We start from the raw sequence: 18,795 nt of genomic DNA, 5'->3' as shown, positions 1-18,795 counted from the left end.
TGACAGTTATGTTATGTTATGTTATGATGAATTTCACTTCAATTTCACTTTCCTTTTTTCCTTCCACTTTTTGATGTCCTTTACCCTCCTTTATTGTGATCTCTCTCCACTATTGTTTTGCAAACTTTGTTTATAGTTAGTTCCAAGCAATGTTCCATTGATTGGACATTTAAATATGGTTTCTAATTGCTTCAACAAAATGCTAAATGGTTCAACTTGGATTAAGATTTCAAAGCAAACTGCACTTGTCTAGATGTCTCACAAGATTGAGTCCATGAAGATTTGTAATATAATATAATGCCTAATAAAAAAATTCCAGTTTTCAAAATGTTTTCTTTTTATTGAGCAGACTGCAAGAAAATTAATGATCTATCTTGAACCGGTCCAACGCTTCGTGCTGCAGTACCACAGTGATCAAATATTTTGCTATTCCGATATCCTACTGAAAATTCTATCAAATAATTGGCATTTGTATACAAAAAAAATATATTTAAAAATTCTTGGTGAAAGAACAATTATGAATATTGAATACAGAAGATAAAACACATTTCCAGTAAATAATGAATGACCAATTTGTGCCGTGCAAAACGTACATCTACGTAATTTTTTTATTTTATTTAGCACCTTTAATTGACAATTGAACGTGACGTCAGGACCAAGTTATGTTGACGTCGGTCTCAATACAAAACATACATACTTATCAAAAGTAATCAAAAGTTTACATACACTTGTAAAGAACTTAATGTCATGGCTCTCCCGAGGTTCCATGTTATTTCTATAACTGATTTTTCTCTAATATAGTATTTGGAACGGATACTTTCTTGTCACAAAAAAGATTTATTGCTTTTTGTTCTTTTATGACTTTATTAGAGGTTAACAGAAAAAGTGACCAAATCTGCTGTGTCAAAAATATACATACAGCAATGCAAATTTTTGGTTACATGTCTCTTGGCCATGTTAACTTCAATTAGGCGCTTTTGATAGGCATCAACAAGATTCTGGTAAGCTTCTGGTTGAATCTTCTTCTTGATGGAATGTCTAACATTTGTGAATGGATGATCAACGATTTGGAGGCAGAACTTCTGTCTACAAATCCAGCGGCTATAAAATAAAAATATAAAATAAATAAAAATAAAAGGAAGACAAAATTCTATTCATCTTTTTTTTTGCTGATCCCAAAAATGATCTGATCCGTGATTCAAATCTGTGATCTGACCGAATCGTGAGGCTTTTTTTTTTAATCTACTGCACCATGTGATCAATACTTAGTGAGAAGAATAGAAATGAGTAGTGTAAAAAAACTGTATCAATATACAGAAATTAAAAATGGATCCATAATCGCTTCATAATCGAATCGTAGCCCCTGAATCGTAATCGTAAGCAAATCGTGAGCTGTCCAAAGATTCCCACCCCTATTCACAAGTTGAGGTTCCACTGTGGTTACTGTATATATCCAGATGGAGATGATTAGGACTCTGTGAGAACAAAAATGGTCTCAAACTGGAACTGAACCAAAGGCTAAGGAGGCTTTGACAAAGAATGAAATCAACAAAGAAATGCTGCAAAAGTAATGGAAAATAAAAACATGAGACATGACTGAAGCAATCCAGTAGCCGGATAGACTACTGGGATTTACTGTTACAACACAATTTCAAATGTTACGAATCTACTTATTGTACTACGTTGTGACAATATTTCCAAAGGTGCATTACGTTATACGTTATTTATTAGTATTGTTGGCTTTTGCCCTATTGTATTGAACAGCCAGAATGATTGGAGACATGTGAACTCTTTTCTCACTCAACAATAACATCCATTTCATTAAATAATTTTTTTCCCTCTTTGCTGTTACTGGTAATCTCCTGTGATGCCAACCCCCCCTCAAAAAAGCAAAACACATTTGTGGATTTAATTACCTTTAAAACTTTTAGTCACTGAGCTCAGCTGAATTTTCTTGAAGCTACTGTTGAGGTGTATTTTTCTCGTTGGGGATTTGGGGTATTCAACTTTGGAAGTTATTCTGTTTCTGCTTGGACTGTAGCGTGTTCTCAATTTAGTGCTCAATCTTGTTATCGAAGAAAATGAAACTGACCATTACATGAGATGACAGTTAAGCAATCTTTCTTCCCTTGTTTTTTCCCCCCTCTCCTCTCTCATTTTTCCCTCGTCCCCCCGCCTCTCCCCATACTGCATAATGAAGGAAAGCCAGAGACAGGAAGCCATAATAGACACCCTGTGACTAAAATACCCCCCCCCCCCCCCCAGGTGTATGCCAAGTTGTACTTCCATTATTTTTATGTGCGACTTTTGTTTGACAAACGCAAATTACGAGGCAGCCGCATGCCGGCATGTATTGTTGTGCATGTCCCAGCATGTGGTCGGACAAATTGCTTAAAACTGTGGCCTAACAATCTGTGTATGTGTGTGTGTGATGAGGTAATTGTTCAGCGGTAATCACGGGGTTCTCCTGAGGTCTCTTAAGTCTATTGTCACACTCAGCATAACAAAGTCAGCACTATAAATGTACAATCGGCTGTGAAGATGAACAAAACAATGCTACAAGAGGAATCTTTTTGCCTATCGTCACCATTTGACTGAAAGTAATGGTCTAATTCATTTTTTATTTTTTATTCAGAAAACATGATCAACTGAACCAAATATTGATGTTATATTTGTTAATAATTTCATTCCAGAAATAAATGTGATTGATCTGTTAAGAGTTTGCCAGCATCACGAGGTGACATTTACGACAAAATGTCTTATGTCAAAATGTCTTTTATATATACAAAGCCAATTCCCCAAAAGTTGGGACACTATACAAATTGTGAATAAAAACTGAATGCAATTATGCGGAAGTGTCAAATTTTCATATTTTATTCAGAATAGAACATAGAGAACAGGTCAAAAGTTTAAACTAGAAAATGTATCATTTTTAGGGAAAACTATGTTGATTTTAAATTCCATGGTGTCAACAAATCTCAAAAAAGTTTGGACAAGGCCATTTTCACCACTGTGAGGCATCCCCTCTTCTTCTTACAACAGTCTGCAAACGTCTGGGGATCGAGGAGACAAGTTTCTCAAGTTTAGAAATAGGAATGCTGTCCCATTCTTGTCTAACACGTGTCTCTCGAACTGTTCAACTGTCTTGGGCTTTTGCGTATCACATTTAGAATATTTGTTCATGTCAAAATATCGGGGTCATTTTTTTCCATTTTAAATGATGCAAGTAGTTAACTGATTAGAAAAAGAGGAGGATGACGCCCAATTTACACCGACTGTGGAACGGACGCGGTGCGTTTTCCGTAGGGCCGCCGCAAGGAATAGAAAGCATTCGAGTCTGCGTGTCGATTCACACCAGCTGCAGTAACGGTGCGTATGCGGCGTGGAAGGGATGCGGCGCTGCGGAAGGTTTCCGCAAGCGGTCAATTTTTTCCCGACACCGCATGCGGACCACTTGCAGATTTTCATGAAACTGAAGAAATTACATGAATGGACAGGACGTCGAATTTCGGCATCAAGGTAGATCCGGTATATTTCAAAATAAAACCGTTTGCGAACTAATTTTTGGGGTGAGGGAAGCTAGCTAACTACATAGTATGACATGAGTCGGACATTTAAAATAAAAAACAAGCTCAGATTAAATCAAACATGACAAAGTAACACTATTTAAACACAAAACGTACTTACCCATGGTAGAAGTCACAGAAATAATATCCAAAAGCATACGGGCAAGTGAAGCTATTGTTTACCGAGAGGACTCTATATACACGGTTGATATCGCGTGAACTCCCGTGATCTTGTGGTCTGGCGGGTGCAGATTTCTGGACACGGACAGCTGACACAACGCAGTCAGTGTAAATTGCACTCCGTGCGGCGGCCGTACGGAAAACGCACCGTGGCCGTTCCACAGTCAGTGTAAATTGGGCGCGAACGTGTGCAGTGGGATCAAAAGATGTTGAAGATGTCCTCATAACATTAAATGTAAATTTTTTTTACCACATAACCTGTGCTCTTTAAATTTGCCGGGGGGGGGGGGGGGGGATTTAGATAAAAAAGCGATTTATTATTAAGCGATTAATCGTGATTAATCAAAATTCCAAGATGTGATTAATCTGATTATTTTTATATATATATAGCTTAGTTCAAATGCAATCTTGTGTTTATTTTAAAATTGGTCATAATACACTTTTCCACATCTTTATTTTTTCTTTAATGATGAATGTTTTCAGCAGATTTCAGGACTTTGATCTCACTGTGTTTAGTCCTGACATTGGCACAGTCTGCACTGCACTACGATGCTTAATCTGTCTATAATGAGATCCTCTCAAAGCAATACACTTCAGCTTAACTGTACTCAACACCACTGGATTTTGTTGGGCATGTTTGGATATATTTACTGAACAGTAAATATGGTGGTAGGTCATATTGCTATCCAAATCCCAAAGCCCAAATGATAATTTCGGCATCTGTATGTATGACTAGTCTGTGAAGGCCTGCATAGGGTAGCATTTCTTATAGCAAGAATATTACTTTTAGACCAGCAGCATAAATAGTGTTATCCCTAAATCCTTTAAAAGCACTGGTCATGGGTTACACATCTAGTTGCTACTAGTACAGTCTAGTCTTGTTTTATACAGTATGTGTTTTGCTGCAGACATTTTGCCTTCCTTCAGGGCTAACCAAAAGGCCCCATTTGACCTCTTGTTCTTCCTTTTTAAGGGAATGCCACTCGTGGCGTTATGGATGATAGTAAACTGCACAGACAGGAAAGATGAGGTAGACTGTCACATAGTACAGTATGTCATCCAGCAATATCCCACATCCAGACACAGTTAAGTTCATGGAATTCCAGCAATTTGTGTTTGAAATAGCGTGATGGTCAAATGTCAGGGTGTCCACCTAAAATACTCATGGCACACAATGTAGTAATGCAGCCAATAGTTTTAGTTTAACCTTTCACACAACTCTGAGCCCTTTGTGCATATTCTCCCAGAGCAATAGGAAACATCCAACGCTGTATTTGATGTCTATTTAAAATCTGTGTTTTGTATTATTTTTGCCCAAAAATGACAGAGAGACAGGGAATGGCTGTTTTTTTATTTTATATATATATATATATATATATATATATTTTTTTAAATTTTTTTTCTTAAGAGCTCAGTATTGTTCATTCGGTAATTTTACCGATTTGACGTGTCATCACCATTGCTCTCTTTTTATTTTAATTTATTTTTATTTTTATTTTGTATGTGGGTGAGTATGTGCATGACTGTTTCTTCTTTGCGTAATTACAACACAACAAAGAGATACAAGGCATGTAGAAGATCTTAACCTCCTGTTACATTACTGTAGCCGACTTTCGTTCAACCGGACCTATCAAATTGTGTATTTAATTATCATTTATCCTATTGAATATTTAGGGCATGAGCAGAGAGGTCCCTATTGTATCTGTAGAAACTAATATTTATTGTAAAGTAAATTACATTTATTAGTAAAAGAAACAATTTTAACTCATTATTTATTATAATTAAATGAATAAAAATGGTTGTATTTATAATTAATTTAATCATAACTGACCTGTTTTGTTTAGAAATAAGAATGAACAACTATTTTACCAATTCTATATTACTCTGTTTTACTCTTTATTCCCCTCCTAACTTCATCAAGATTAGATTGGTCATTTTTCACTTTAAAAACCAAAACAAATGTGGCGCTTGAGCACGCCATCTTGTAATGGAAGAAAGAAAATGGCAACTCCAGAAAAGTGAAGGTATTCATATTGCCCAGAAGGGAAATGATGGAAAGTGGAAAGAGAGACTCAGAGGGCCTCGATTGATCACTGAGCCATGTGACCTTCCTCATGATGTGTCATGGTCTCCTGGAAGTCTCTCTTTGACTACACACGGCCGCCTGTCTCTGTGAGTGTCGTCATATTGTCTCTGTGTCTCCTTTGATCTAAACTCGCAAGCTACAATGCTGGGTCTGTCTTTATTTGCCATCATTTCATATATACAGTATTGGTTTAAGCTTATAGGGCGGCAACCTATTGAGAATACCCCTTAGTGTTATGCAGATGCAGTAGTTCTACACCACTGCTTAGCACAGCCACTATAACAAACATACAGTATTGCAAACCCGTACATGCTTCTATGACATTGTTAATAAGTCAGTGTGAGTGTATTGCTGTTTTGTTCTTCCGCTTTGCTTTATTGAGTTGCAGAAACACTCAGAACGGCAATAGGAGTCTCTACTTTATGAAAAGATCACAACATACAGCAGAAAATAATCCCACCTCAGATACAATATTAATATGGGACAATGATATTCCCGTTATGTTATGACTCCTATGACATTTTAGGGGGTGACTTGAACCAACTTTATTACTGGAATCTGATTCTTTTGTTGAGCAACTCAACATACTGAATATACCTTATCCATCCATTCATCCATATTTGATTGAACTTGTCCTCTCCAGGATGACACGTGAGCTCCAGCCTATCCCTGGACTGCTCATCGGCCATTTGCAGTTATAACATATCGTAGAAATCAAATTCACCTCCTGCCACCGCTACCTAATGACCTCATGTCCATTCGCTCCATGTTATTGACATGAAAATATTACATCCTGCAATACAAAATCATTGAACAACAGTATTATTGGAAAATATCTATAAAATGAAGCCGTAATGGCAATACACGAGCAAATACTTTTTAGTGTACACAAATGTGCCCTAAAAAGCAACAGGCGAGCAAATGTTTTTTGAACAATGTGCATGATAGTCAAACCTGTGTGTGTGTGTATTGTTGCTTTGACAAACGTTAGCCACCAGCGAGATAACCTTGACAGCGGGTGAGAAAGCCGTTGCTAGGTAACTATAGACTGCCAGTGCACTGCTAACTCTTGCAACTGTAATACTTTTAGTGCAGGTTCTTACAGGCAATGATAACCAATACTTAAAAAAATAATTTCCACTTCATATTTTGTTTATGGAAGTATTGGGAGCTGCCTTGCTTTTTGGAGCAGCGGCAGATTCAATACAGCGCAGTACAGAGAACAAAACTACAAAGTTCAATACATCATACTTTGTTTGCATACCCTAAGAGATTGCAGTAAATTCTGCCTCCAGGCCAGAAATGTTTACAATAGCAAACGTGGGATAAAAAGTCAAACGTGGTCACAATTGAGGATAATTACAATAAAAAGGAAAATGACCATGAATGCATTAAAAGCAACGCCACTTCATCACTCATTTAAGGTTGTGTATTGCATTTTGTTGCTAAATTATGTTAACATGGATTCCCGATGTTCTCAAAGTGCATTGCCAAAGAACAAATGTCACTAATGGATGACAATGACAACATCGATATGTCAAGTGGTCAGAATTCATTAGCCGATATTGGTGCCAAATACATCATATTGTTGAACAACAATTCTGTTTTAGTCCACAATGATCTCTTTGCATGAGCTCTTCCTGTCCCACCTTCCGCCTCTGCGCTCCCTGTCTGCCCATCAGACGCTCCCGTCTCGGCTCTCTAATTTAATCAGCCAACTTCCTGTTTACCTGCTTCTAAAGTCACATTTATGGGAGCGTTTATGTGTGCGTGTGTGCGTTTTTTTGTCTGCAGCTGAGCAAATGTGGTTATCCATTATCCAAACTAATCAGAGCGGCCATCCTGTCTTGTCTGCTTTGCCAATCCCACTCGTACTCACATCCTGAAAAATTGTTTTTCATTTCTACATGAATAGTGATGCTAAGTAGAGAGGCATTCCAAATGCTTTATTTGGCCTTGAGCAAGGCATCAACCCTCTTAGCTAAAATCAAGTGTGCAACCCTGTTGGTGTGCCCCATAACTGTTTTTTTGTGATCATTTCTCCACAAAGAGAAGAGGTTATGTGGTAAAATTTGTATACCGGTTAAGAGTTTTAAGGACGTCTGGAAGTTTTTGACTGTGTATGCAAGTATAAAAAAGAAGGAACATCAAAGTATGTTGAGAGCGAGAGGAGCAAGGAGGAGCAGGGAAACTGGAATAAAAAATTGAGTTTTCAGGTGATGGAATCAGACTACCAAGTTTTGCTATATGTGGGAGTATGTTTGTCACTCACGTTCCCTCCTCCACTCTCGTTAGAGGTTTAGAAGCAGATGTGTCAGGCTTACACTCATGCGAGAGAGAGTGCAGCAGAGTGCGTAGTTCTGTGTGGAGCGCATTAAAGAGGTTACAATGTGTGTATTTATAGTACATGAATTCAGCTGACTGCAACTCTGGCTTCCATGGGCACACTCTGAACTATAAAGATGCATGATTTGACAGTGAGTGTACACTGTACACAGGAATGTATTCAGCAGTTCATATCTGTTTACACTAGTGTATTCCACATTATTATGTAGGGGTGTGAATTGCCTAGTACCTGGCGATTCGATTCGTATCACGATTCATAGGTCACGATTCGATTCGATACCGATTAATCCCGATACGAATCTATAAATTGATTATTGCGATTTTTTTTAAAACTCAACTTTGGAAAATACTAATCAGTAAACTTGTACATGTACACTGTAAGATTTGTATGAAAATGTATTTATTTATCTGAAAATTCAGGCTTATAACTGAGCCACTGCATTCAACAAACAGGTTGCAGTCTGTTTCATGTTTGAACAGCACTGAAATAAAATATTAACGCTTAATGTTCCATTAATATAACATTCTTCCATGCTTAGTGTGTGAATCCTAACCCTAAGTAAGACGTTTTGTTGAATATTCACATAAAAAATTGATGTTTAAAAATCGATTCGGCCGCATATCGAATCGATTTGAGAATTGCGCGCTGTAATACTGCGATATATTGCCGAATAGATTTTTTCGAACACCCCTATTATTATGTAATGTATGCAGCAGTTACCGGTAAGTTAAATATCATGTAGCTTTTCTGTGGTCATTTTGCACATGTTCTTTCTTGTTAAGACTACTAATGATGTGAATCAAAAGCTAGTTATTTTTGAGAACTGATTCACTTGTCTCTAGTATCGAAAGTATGCATACAATATATTGTGTTTTGCAACATTACAGTACTTATAATCATATTTAAAATTTCAAATGTACTAATGAATGAAACAGGAAAGCCTGTGGTAAAAATCACACCCCTCATTCATTTAGCCACCCCTCTCAGTTGGTGTCATGATCTGTGTTTTCTTGTCTAGATTATATTTAGTTTTGTTCTATGTTATGTCTTTTTTTTGGTGTGGTCTTTGTCCGTTCTTGCTTGTTAGGCATTTTGATTCCAAACTTTCCATCTGTCCACATCAGCATGGTGTGTCGTGACTCGTCGTGTGTCCAGGTGTTCCTTGCTGTCTCGTTAATTTGTGTGTATTGTACAGTTGGTTTCTTTTAGTACGTGTTGGTTCATTGTTTGTTCTTTCTGTTCAGTAAGATGTTACATCTCCAAGTCTTGCCAAAGGTGAGCTAAGCATTGTTTTTGTACCTTGTATCTGTTTCTTTTCCTTTTTTGATACATTTTTGAAATGACATACCCTACTTACATTTGTAAATGTGCATCGATTAACCTTTGTTTAAAAAAAAAAAGACATTGTTGAAAGACTGCATCGTAGAGGACAATGAGCTGCTTTTGCAGAAGCATTTATGTCCTAAAAATCTCTATATTACTGCTTGACAAATGGGATGTGCATAAACTATAATTCACTGCGCTCTATTTTTTTTTTATCAGGATGCGATGATATGTGAATAAAGGATCCCAAAGCAACCAAGATTAATATCACAAAAATGCAAGTTGTTATGGAAAACTCAAATAGAGCAAAGTGGTTAAGAAGATAACAAAAAACAACAACAAAAGGATGTCATGAAAAAAGATTGTAAAATAAAAATAACTTGTAAATGAGTTCGTAGCCTACTCAGAGGTGGAAAAAAGACACCAATAAGAATCAATCCTACATAACGAACAAATCAATAACACAGGAAAAGCAGAGGTACAAGCTGGTAACAGCCAGAAACCCCAATGAGTACAACCGAGATGACAACAAATAACGAGTATACACAATACAACAAGTAGTACTGCAAGTGATAATGACAGCGTGCAAGGCAGTAATCAGAGTCTCCCTTCTGCCAATGCTGCGTTTATAAACCATGTAGATCGCAACCGGCAGTGGTTGGCTCCACCTACAATTCTCACCCCAGACACTGCAAAAACATTCAAACAAATAGGAACGGAACGACTACCATAACATAGTGCATGCATTATTTACAATTCAATCTTTTGACACATATCAGTATGCTCTTCTGCAAATAGCCTATTTCCCCTTTAGCAGTTGCTGACCTAATTAATCTGGAATAAAAACCTACATTCCAGTCATATTTGTAACATGAATGCTGATGTGTTTTCGTTTATGATTATAATTGCCCTGCTGTTTTTTAATGGCTGGTGCTCACTCTGGTTTGCTTTGATTTTTACACAGATGCTGTTGAAGCGCATCGAGCTGGTCTGTTTAATGTAAGCAATTAGTGCATTTACAACCACCAACCCATATGAATGGAAAGGATCTAGCGATAACTAGGGTTTTAATTCATGAGCTTGGCAGAACTGATTGGCTGCTCCTGGTTCAAGGGTTAAATATAAATGGCGGCAACAGAGTTTCTCTAGAGGAAGCAGATTGTTTTCGGCTGATCTCCTGGAAATAAAAACGCTCTCACACTATCATCACTATCTTCACACCACCGTTAGTGCGTGTTTGTGTGTGTGTGTGTGGGTGCATGATTGTGAATCTGTGCGATTTGAGTGCAAGCACACTTGCATGTGTAGGATGATAGAGAGGATGCTTGTTGCCTAGCAACCCCCCTCTATGCAACCCTCCGTTCTGCAGTTGTGTGCGTGTGTGTACACACACGTGTGTGTGTGTGTGTGAGTGTGTGGAGCTGAGAATAGAGTTCAGCTGCAACATCATGAAATCTGTATTTTCCATAGCAAATTTTGTGTGTGTGTGAGAGTGTATTGGGATTAATTGGCAACGGATAAAGGGTATAACTTGACTCCCGCCCAGCTGCAGGTCACGTGACCCTAATGAGGGCAAGTTGCTTATAAAATGAAGGGTATAATAGATTAGTGTTGTAGCTAAGTGTTTACCTTAGCAGATGTATACATGCACACTTTTGCGCATTGTTGTCAGCAGTATGTTGAGTGAACCACTATGGGTACAGCAACAAAACATCTCAGCAGGTGTTATTAAGTGACACACCATCTGTAAAAATGCTTCTTAATTCCTTAACCCTTTAAATAAATTATTCAGTGATAGCCTACGACCATTAACCTTCAATTCTAACCTGTTAAGATATTTTAAACCAGTGTGTCCAATATGTTTCCCAACCTTTCTTGAGACAAGGCATCCAATTTTACAGAAGAAAAATCGTTACCAAACCAAAATGTAACAAAGAGTATACATACTGAAATGACCTAATATAAATCTACTCACAAATTGATTTAAAGGGATCTATAAATACTATTATAATTACAGCGCAAGCTGGTGTATTGAAAAAGGTTTGCACAATTGTGGACCTGAACACGAACAACTCCATTCATTCCCTTTAAATGTGGCACATTCACATCTTGAATGGAGACATATCTGTGCAGAAAAAAAAGTTCCTTTACGTGATCGGAGCATTGTCACTGCTCTTGGTCGGTGTGGCAACAGAAAAGATATGCCAGTACCCTCAATAAATACCGAATGAGCTGGTTATAACCACCAGCGCCAAAATGTGTGTCATGCATCTATACCTACTCTCGATTGTTTGTAATTTGTAAATGAAATACGAGATATGAATGCATGAATCTGTCTGCTTGTGCCCTGATCGAATTCACTAAAATCATGTTAGAGCAGCTGTGCCACTACTTAGATGTGGTCCAAGAAAGTGTGCCTTTTTGACTTTATGCCACCAAATTGTCATTCAATGTTCCAACTTTGTGGAACGGTGTGGGAGGAAGGACCTTTTCTTCCGGCATGGCTGTACCTGTTTGCATAAAGCATCTTCCGTTGGTTGAATGATCAGATACCTTATCTTTATACACGTTTTGTTGCAGGTATTCCCCTCACTAGTATTAAGATATTACAAAGAAAAGCATCAAACAGTACATTCATCTGGCTACACTAAATTGTTTAACAATAAATTTCAACTTAAAAGTAAAATCCAAGGATGTGGTTTTGTAATTAGGTATAACTAACTTCTTAAGGCATTTTATGCTTTTAACATGGTAACTGCAAACAATAAGACATTATAGTCCCAGACGGTAGGCTTTCAACAACGCATAATGGAAATCCTTAGTTTGACCTCCTGCATATGCTGTCGTTCCTACGGAGATTTAGAGTCTCATCTGGGAGGATATACCAACTTGCCACACTTTTTGATGCAGCTGCACGGTAATTACTGTCAAAGTTGAGAGTTTTGGTGGCAAAAAGCTGGAGGGAGTGCAGTGAAGCACAGAGGCAAGGAGTGCAGGTGTCCTAAAAAGAACAAAAAGGGCCAACAAGGAATGTGGAGTAAAAAATAAGAGAATATGAAAACTCCCACACATGAAGATACAACCTGACATTTTGGACCCTGAACCCCAGAACTGTGTGGGTGACATGTTAACTGCTAGAACCACTAAAATCTTTTGTTTGTTGTTTATTTTAGTTGAACTGTATGAGGAAGTATGAGAAAGTAAAATATAGAAACACCGGGACTAACATGACACAAGTCCAAAGAATATCATAAGAAAATTGCTGAATTGTAAACATGTCTTGTGATCCTGAGCCACATATAGTCAAGTCAATTTTCCTCCTGCTTGGTAGCTTGACCTGGTTTTACTTGAACTTGGATGGAAACTGATCCCCAAATCCCCGCTCTATTCCATATCTAGCTGCTCTCGCTACTTGGCAGGACACTGAGTCTCAGCCCTGTTGTTGCACATTTCATCTATCAAAAAACATCTGGGCCCGGTTGTTCAAAACTCGGTCATATCTTTAACCACTGGTTAAGTTGATTTAACAGACGGTTAACTTTAACGGCACTGTTATCTTGTTGCTCAAAACTCTGTTAACTTTAACCGGCCGTTAACTTGCTAACTTAACCGCTAACTTTTTAACGTTCGTGGCTTAATGCTGCCTTCATGATAGCCGTTGAGGGCAAGAAAAAGAAAGTCTATCGAGGGCTTGGCTTTGGCATTGGTGATTATTCTGATGAAGAGTTAAGCACACGCTACCCGCTTAGCAGGAATACGATGCCAAGTCTCATGCTGAGTCAAAAGAGAAAGAATAAAAATGTGTTTTTCTAAAGTTCTAAAAATGGACAGAGAGGGGGCTTGCCCAACATTTAGCGGGAGGTGATTCCAAAGAGAGGTTACTTGGCTACCTTGTTTGCTTTCACGTCAATAATCAAACAGACAACAACACTGTGAATAGCGGCTAATTATTTAATTTGAATTTACAAGTAATTTTTTTAAATTCATTTGAATTTAAATTAATTTCAAAGATTAGTAATAGTTACAAATATTAGATGAAAATCACACACATAGTAGATGTATGTAAATACAAAAAGACAAATAATTCAAAACTAATTCAAAATGTTACACAAAAATACAAATCATTCAAAATACAAATATCTTGGACAAAAAAAACAGACAAAAATATGAACAAAATCAGACAAACATGCAATATTATATGCTACAAAAATATTGACAAAAATACAAAAATATTACGCAAAATATTCACTGAAAATACACACAGTAGAATTTTTTTTTAATGTAATGAAAAAATTAAGAAATTATTTCACAAAAATTCCTAAATTGCATCAACCATTGATTGAGTAACGTTCCTGCACCGAGTGCCAGGGGTCGTTTGGATAGTATCCATTTCTTTCGTTGACCCGGAAGTAAACAAAAAGAGGAATTGTGGGATATATCGGTGCTAACCAGTGACGCAAACGGCATGATGAACAAACAGTGTGACTAACCGTGTTTTGAACAACGCATAATTGGCGGCGGGTTAAGAATTTAACTGACGGTTAGGGGTTAAACAGTGGTCAAAATAACCGAGAATTGGGCCCTGAACTTTATTTTTCTCACTACTTTGGGAGAAATACTGGTAAATCTAAATCTGGTGTTTCAAGGGGTTTATGTGTGCATTGGTGACAACCAGGGGAAATATTTTTCTAGATGGTTAATTGTGTATATACTGTTGTATGTGTATGTTTTGTCGGTGCAAAAACGCTGATTACTTGCATTTTGCTATCTGCTCGTGATGAAAGAGTGAAGTGGGCCGCTTCCAGGAAGGTATTAGCAATATTATTGTGCTTCTAGTTTGAAGTGGTGTTGAAAATGCATTGCTTAATACTGAGAGATTATTCCAATATTTTGTTTATCTTGTTTTGCCACATGAGAGGATAATACATTGAAAACAGACCACTGCAAACTACAAACACAGTATTAAACACATTGTCAAATTAACCTGTTGACATTGACAGTCATTTCTTACTGTAATGTTTTTATTTTTTACTACTGGATTCCATGAGATTCTGTACAATCAAAGAATGTGTTTTAAAGCTTCTTAATTTCAGAAGGAAATAAAAGCTAAAAACGTGTTTCCAAAACACGTGTTTAGATGTTAGTTTTGGGTAGGAATCTTCGTTTCAGTGTTTGTGTGTGTCTTCATGAAAAAGAACGTTTTGCAGTTTATTGTAGTGTGTGTACTGTGTTTATATCAGGCTCGGAACAGGATGAAATTGCGAGAGCGCTCACTCTCTGCGACTGTGTCCTTATATGATGTCTCGTACGCAGCCGCTGCCCTTATTTGATGACATGAGTCATGTGGGGCAGTCAGGTCCTTTTATGAGGGCAGACATGGAAGGAGTGGAGTGCATGGAAAAACAAATACAGTACACACAGTAGCTAGCATGCAAGGGGAGGAATAGACCTCTGTCTCACAAGTGGACGATGCAAAACAGCTTTTCTGTGTGTATTACACCGTTCGTCCACTTGTCTGTCTTATACTCTGCAGGTTCTGTCTTTTTCTCTCTCTCTCTGCTTTGGCTGGATTTTGATTTTTGTCACGCTTTTCGCCCCGTGAAAATCAACCTTTTAAACACACAATTTAATAAACACAATTAAAAACCGAGTATCATAAGCAGTATACCAACATTTAGTACATGTTGTCATTCAGGTTGAACTGATTGGCTAACTCAGGGATCTCCAAGTTGGCTCCTCGAGAGATCTTATCCAACCTTTTTATCATGTCTCCCTCTCCCAACACATCTGAAACAAATGATCAGCCATCAGCAAGCTCTGCAGAAGCCTGATAACGATCCCAATTCTATTATTCAAATTGAGTAGCTATTACGAAACAATACTGCACGTCGCATACTTGTGTTTGCACGCTTGGCAGCGATAACATCATTGAGTCTTCAAAAATGCTTCCATCCAGGTATTGTGATGGCAGCAACAACTGAGTCAGACAAAGAGAGAGAGAACAATAAAGGCTATCAACTTTCAACTTTGAAAAAAAAGTGGAAAATAAGGGTGGCGGAGAGATGAATGAACTGTCAGAGGAGAGGAATTGGGGACGGACTGATCAGGTCCAACACATCAGGTCTGCTCTCTGCTTTCCAGATTGCAGCACACTATTTTCCATTCTCACTGCCAGGGAGGGAGAGGGAGAGGGAGAGGGAGAGAGAGAGAGAGAGAGAGAGAGAGAGAGAGAGAGAGAGAGAGAGAGAGAGAGAGAGAGAGAGAGAGAACAAGAGCAGCAACTTGGAGAAAATGGATGAAGTAACAGGCTGTAGGTCTGAAAAGAGCAGAGAGCATGTGTTAAATTATTGGAATGGGTGTGTGCCCCTTGAACAAATCCAAAAGAACAAAATTGGTGCTGTCTTAAAGGGGAAGTCAAGTTGAAAATTCTCCTCACAATAATACGAATACGAATTAAACAGCAAAATCCACCTGTTCTTATCCATCTTAGGCAGGGGGGCATTTTGCCACTTGCTGTCGGCTGAAATTGGCATCACAGTTGCTCAGGGCTCAAGTAACGACCAATCACAGCTCAGCTAGCGAACATCACATAATCAAATAGGTGAATATAGGTATGCACATGCACAACATTCTGGTTGAAATGAGCTACAACAGATATTTTCACTTGTGGAGGCGGCACTTCATTAACCTGGCAAAAGCCAGGTTGATAATTGGGATTCACTCAAGGGAGTTCTCCACGATATCAATCTGTGACTGCTCCACGGTGATTTGCTCGGGAAAAGCGGGGCATTCTGTACAAAACTTCTAGCTGATTGGACGATGCGGCATGTTGTGCATGTCTACCTAACTTTTGTGAGGTACACAACTCTTGCTCTTCAACATTAATAAGGAAATGTTGAGTAGAACAGAATGAATTGCAGCGTCCATTCGTCCATGTTAGGTTAGTTTGTTTCCTACGGTGACGGACTTCCTGGTTTTGTCAGACCTGCATATCCCACCCCAAATACAACGTTGCTCTGTGATTGGTGTTCGAATCGGTGAAAATCAACGGCTCGGTACATGATGTATTCTCTGGAGTTTGTGAACTCACAAATACCGCGAGCCTGCAGAGCAAGGTTAGCACTTCATCACACATCAGGTGTCAAATTACATTTGTTAGTGTGCAACAAAAACAAACACTACTTGCTCCCATGACGAAAACTTAACATCTGCCCGTTATCAGAAGCTAATACTGTACTGTTAGCTAATGCTAATCTCTGCTAACACTGCAGTTTGGCTTAACTTTTGTCTTTTAATGAGTCATCAGTACAATGTTGCATGGAAATTGGATGAATCTGGCAAAATTCACAACAGCTCACTCGCAGACACACATATTCAAATATCGGCAGCAAACTTTTTTTTTTTTACTTGGTTGGTTAATACTTGGTTTGGCAGGCACACCAGACGAGTAGAGACTCAACACTTTTCTACAGTTCAAACAATTTAAAGTCAAGGGACTTGCTTGTAAAAATAGGTTTTAGTGATAAAAATTCCCCAAAAATTTTTCATGGTTTTCTGAGGACGTGTAGTGCTCATGATGCCATTAGAGCCCACAGAGCAATTGATGCAGTTTAGCTGGATTAAATGCATCCCTGCTAGCCGAGGCAGACTGCAATAAAATATGAATATTGTTCCAGTGTGTCTGTCTCAACTACCTTGGCTGTCGGGTCTTGAAACATGTGTAAAAGTTGGTCTGTGTTATTGCTGTTGAAAGTCTTGCATGTGATAGGATATGAAATCCTGTTTAACTAATTTGCTCCCCAAAACGCACAACTACGTTCTATTTTAAATATTACCATGCTCCCAAAGACATATTTGTACGTTATTTTTTTTTATAATTTATGCTAGCGCATACAGAAAGCTTTGATGCAGCGTCTGAACTGCAGAGAATGCTTGAAGCAATGGTAGGTATTAAAACAACCAGCAGGTGGCAGCAGAGTATAAGAGATCAACCAGGGCCATGTTGCAAAAAAGCTCTTTCCTCCACTGTTTTAAACAGATTTGCGAATAATTATAAAATTTAGCTATATTTTAAGGCTAATTGCTGCAAAATGGAAACAGATACAAATATACTTTTTTTCTGATGAAAGAAGAGATTCTAATCTTTCTTCTGGTAGGTTCCATGTTTTTATAGCAATAGAACACAATATTCTGTGAGCCTTGCAAAATCAGTCAAAATCCAGGAACAGCCAGGAGCGAAGAGTTCGCTTCAGTGAAAATGGCTGGGAGTGAATGAGTTAATATATAACTTTTAGTCAGTAGATGTGTTTTTGTAAATATGCTGCCATTGTGTGGATGTTGTCAGTAATAGCCCCCAAATAAATAAAAAAACAACATGATATGGCTAAAGGCGCATGCAGTTCATCATCTGCTTGACTTATGTTATGTGCAGGCAACGTGGGTTGGGGTTCAATTCTGACAGAGGTTGGTCGACTTGATGCAGCACAGACAGGAAGCCGTTCTGATAAATGAAATATTAATTCAATGATTCACTGTGCCAGCTTCCTTCCACATTCCAAAAACATGCAAGTTCTGTTAATTGAAGACTCTAAATTATCCATTGGTGTGAATGTGACTGTGAATGGTTGTTTGTCCATATGCCTCTTGTGATTGGCTGGCGACCAGGCAGTCCGCTGGGATAGACTCCAGCTGACTTTTTGAAGCCACCTTAGTATCAGTGCATATCAGATGAATATTCAAAACCCCACATTGGACACTGATACTGGTTTTAAGTGCTTTTGCTGTGTGTGCGTTTGTGTGTGTGTGCGTGTGTGTATCTGTGAATGTCTGTATTAAGCATCCAGAAATAGCCAGTTAGGAAATCTATGTTCCTCTTCCAGTGGTGCAAGGAGCTGTCTCCTCTACAATAGAGTGCCTGTACGGCTTCCTGCACTCTGCAGTGCGTGTGTGTATGTATGTGTGAGCAAAATTAATAAAATCCACAAGATAAAGGGGATGTGCAGATTCGTTAACAGTAATAATGCATCACCATCTGCTTACTGAGTTCAGTATTATTTAAAAAGTAGGGGGAATTGACTTGAACTAAAAACATTTAAAAAAGGTCAGTTTTTAGATAATCACCAGTGACCGTGTTTCTGTTTCTGAAAATGTTTAATATAGACTGGTTGTTTTGTCTGACTTTGCCTGGGTAGTGTCTCACACACAGTCTTAATGATATTTTGAGCCTGAGAGCTCGTACCCGAGGAAATGGCAGAGACTGATGATTCATATAGCTAATGAAAACTGGCCTAGTT

At 38.2% G+C, this 18,795-nt stretch overlaps 1 protein-coding gene across 7 annotated transcripts in view; it reads left to right on the top strand.

Annotated features, from left to right (window-relative positions):
* The window catches only part of caskin1 (CASK interacting protein 1), a 94,335-nt gene that overhangs the window by 22,100 nt on the left and 53,440 nt on the right, over positions 1-18,795 (top strand). The window lies entirely within an intron of this gene.

The sequence above is a fragment of the Vanacampus margaritifer genome, chromosome 2 (assembly GCF_051991255.1).
Source record: "Vanacampus margaritifer isolate UIUO_Vmar chromosome 2, RoL_Vmar_1.0, whole genome shotgun sequence".
Classification (NCBI taxonomy): Eukaryota; Metazoa; Chordata; class Actinopteri; order Syngnathiformes; family Syngnathidae; genus Vanacampus; species Vanacampus margaritifer.
This window is presented reverse-complemented; position numbering and strand designations above follow the sequence as displayed.